Consider the following 3702-nt stretch of genomic DNA (forward strand, 5'->3'; position numbering starts at 1 on the left):
ATGGATGGATGGATGGATGGATGGATGGTTGGTTGGTTGGTTGGTTGGTTGGTTGGATGGATGGATGGATGGATGGTTGGTTGGTTGGTTGGTTGGTTGGCTGGTTGGCTGGCTGGCTGGCTGGCTATTTTTGTCAGCATGGTTGCTGCTGCTGTCTTGGGGTGACCCTTACCTCCAGTTCTGTGGCACGTGTCTGTGACAGAGATTGACAATGCCTAAGCTGTATCTCAATGACAGTGGCTGATCATATGAACCCCTTGAATCTTCTCTGCCAATGACTTTTTTTTTTTTTTGGCAGTTATTGAGTTAAAGTCCCCAGACCAGCCTTCTGCAGTGCCAGAAGAGGACTAGTAGCTAACATTCTTGTTTCCTCATCCATGAGATAGGAACTCTGGGAACAGCTCACTAGAGTGCCTATCTTTGGTTGTCAATTTGACTATCTCTGGAATAAACTACAATCCAGATATGGAAAGCACGCCTGTGAGAGATTTTACTCTTGGTTTGAAGTGTGTTAATCCACTGCTAACAGAGCCAGATAAGAACACATACACCTGTGATCTGCATGTTGAGGTAAGAGACAGGCCTTTAAAGTGGACCACATCTTCTGGAAGCTCATATAACGACAAGGAAGAAGGGAGCTCTGGCTCTTTGCCTGCCTGCCTCCCTTCACCTTGCCAGTACATCTATTCCTTCACTAGCATTGGAGTCTACTTCTTCAGGATTTCAACATGTACAGAGAGCAGCTGAGACTTTCTGTTTGCAGAGCTAGCCATTGTTGGATTAGCTGCACTACAGCCTGTAAGTCATTCCAATAAACTCCCTTTAGATAGATAGATAGATAGATAGATAGATAGATAGATAGATAGATTAACTAGATACATACATACATACATACATACATACATACATACATACATAGATTGAGACAGATTCAGTCCCAATGTTCTCAGACTCTTGAGAACACTGACTAATAAGCCCTGGACTGCCCACTTTCCCAGCAATAATTAATCCTCCTTGATGCTTCTTCACTAGTTTCCTTCCCATCTGCCTCTACCTTTGCTTCCTAAGATCCCTTCACAAGCAATCTGTTGCACACAAATCCTCGGGTAGGACACCAATTCCAGAAAAGCCCAAACTAAGACAACTAGTACTAGAAGCATTCCAAGGAAACAGACACAAATGGAGAAGGGATTCTGGAACCAGATGGATTCCTCACTAGCACTGTAGGAATGGAGCATCAGTTGAGGCAGAATCCCCTAGAAGGAGATGTACTAGCTTACACATCTCTGGAACTCCAGGGTTGAGTGGCAAAAAGCAAAAATAGTGGGTGATAGCTGCAACAAAAACTCCCAAACTGATGGAGACTAAGAACACAGGGCCAGAGGCAGCGTTTCTGCCGCAGAATTTAACCACTTCCGTCTCCTGCAACCAGGAAGAAGACTGGGACGAGAATCCAGTCCACAGCCTGGTATCCAGAGCAGCAGAGTAATAAAGGAAGTTGAATGTATACCCTGATAGTCCTATTGTGGGGACATAAAGGCTCTGATTAAGAGTAGAACCTGAGGCACAGGATGAGAACCTAAGAGGATGCTCTAAAGTACGTTGGTCCTGTAGATACCTACAAACCTCTAGTAACAGAAGTGCCCTGTCTCCCAAAACAAGTACCTACTGCCTAGGGAATGTTCGATATGCTGGGAGTTGGTCGTTCCTCTACAGTAATTATGGCCACGTGTCAGTAGAGTTTGGAAAGAGAAGCAGCTCTGGGGGGGGGGGGGGGGGGCGGATGGAGATTTGCCAGGACATGGAGCCACAGTTGTGTTCCTAGGGCAACGCTATCTGCAGGGGATGATATGATGGAACCTGGCTTCTTGTCAACGGATGGCACTGTTCTGTAACACCAAAGGCCAAGCAGTGGCTCTGAACCAGAGGTAAGGTGGGAGTCAATGTCACAGAACAGAGTGAGACGGAAAAACAAGCTAATGCTTCTAACCTGCAGGGACCCCAGAATGATGCCTGAGAGAGAGGCCACACACCTGGCTCATGGGATGTGGAAGGTGGAGCCCAGGGCTTCACACATGCTAACACGTCCAATACCAGGCCTATATCCCTGACCCTCATTCCAGGAATTCTGTAATGAGGAAGGGATATTTATTACCCACATCTTGACAACCGTGGGCTGAAGTCATTATCAACTTCCAGTTATCATTATCCGCTTCCAACAGAATCATTTACATATTCAGTTACACAGGATAATTTTTAATGACAAATAGCACAGACCCAGTCGACAATAACTTGTGCTAGCTTATCCCACCCTGGCAGACTCTGGGGAAGACATTATGGTTTCATCCTCTTCCAACTGCTATGCTTTCTCTCGGGGCTCTAAATCTCCTGGCAATTACAATCTCACTTTCCCTGACTCCATTCTTCACCTTCCTGTCTGTCCTCAGTACAGCCGGACCTCACCCTCCACCCTCGCCCACTTACCTCAGTGTCTCTACAGTCAGAACAGCCAACCACAACAACGCTTCAACTGGCAGGAAACAAGTCTTCACACCCTTGGGATTTCCTATCACGTGATGTGCAACCTTCTCCAGAAACAATCGGACCTAAAAATAGAATGCCTCGCATTCACCTTCATCTCAACACAATGATTCCACGGTCCTGTACCTGGCCTTGAAGCAGTGCCAAGCACTTTGAAATACAGAGACTCCTCCGTGTAAATGAAGGAAGCACTTCCAGGGACTCCCGAGGCCAGGCTGCTGTTTACTTATTCCCTATTCTTTGTTATTTTGTCGGCTTTTGCCAGGAAAGCCCCTGTAGGAGGAAGGAAAGCAAGAAGTGGTGCAGAAGGGTGCAGAAGATTAGCAAGCAGAATTGGTGACCCTGGGGAAAGACTACATGACTCCAGAGGAATTAGGTGAGTTTTTGAAGGGGGGATGGAGGGGTTGAACGGGAGAAGAGAGGGAAGGAGAAGCAGATTGAAACAGGATTTTCACCGATCCACATAGCTGGAGTGTCTGGGCTTTCACAGTTGGATCATGGCTTCCGGAAATGGAGAAGGAAGGAGGGTTAGTCTTAATGTCACTGCCAGGGTCAGCGGTTACTGGTTCTCTCTCACAATCCCCTCAGAAGTTCTCATTCTCTTCTGTGTGGAGGAGGAGACTGAGGAAGGGACAGAAAGCTAAAGGGGACGGAAGCACCTGCCCACTGAGACAAGACAAGAAGCGGTAGTTTATCAGCACGCACTGGCCCCTCCATAAAGACCTGGATCCCACCCCACGGGAGTGTGTGGCCCCACGGGAGTGTGTGGGAGAGAAACTGGGAGTTTTCAACAGTGATACTGAGAGCCACAACGTGGGAATTCAAAAACAAATAGGGAATACATGAAGACCCAGGAGTCCGAGCTTGAAGTTACCCGAGGAGAAGCAAGGGCTCGGCTCAGAGTTAAACAGCCTGTGTTCTGACCCCATTTCTTCCCATCACCAGCTGGGTGACTTGGAAGTTCGTTCCTTTCCCTGGGCTGACAACCGTTTCATAAGGTAGTGGCGAGGGTTACATGAGGTGGGAATGAAGAGCTCTATCTATACTGTGTTTAGGGGCTTTGTGGTTAGAACCAAGACTCACCCAGAAAGATGTCGTTGGTAGAAAAAAGCTTTCACACGAAGCCTGGCCTGGATGATGAAAGAAGACATATTTAAAAAA

General features: G+C 47.2%; 1 long non-coding RNA gene across 2 annotated transcripts in view; it reads left to right on the forward strand.

Moving 5' to 3' along the window:
• The first annotated feature begins 1817 nt into the window (after positions 1-1817).
• LOC116094027 overlaps positions 1818-3702 on the forward strand; it is a 2716-nt gene continuing 831 nt past the window's right edge. Inside the window, exons 1-2 of one of the 2 annotated variants that reach the window (XR_004119939.1) lie at positions 1818-1928; positions 2448-2917. This is a non-coding gene — a long non-coding RNA (uncharacterized LOC116094027). The remainder of the gene's footprint in view (positions 1929-2447; positions 2918-3702) is intronic. The other variant, XR_004119940.1, reaches the window with a different exon arrangement.

Source organism: Mastomys coucha, unplaced genomic scaffold (genome assembly GCF_008632895.1).
Source record: "Mastomys coucha isolate ucsf_1 unplaced genomic scaffold, UCSF_Mcou_1 pScaffold16, whole genome shotgun sequence".
Lineage (NCBI taxonomy): Eukaryota > Metazoa > Chordata > Mammalia > Rodentia > Muridae > Mastomys > Mastomys coucha.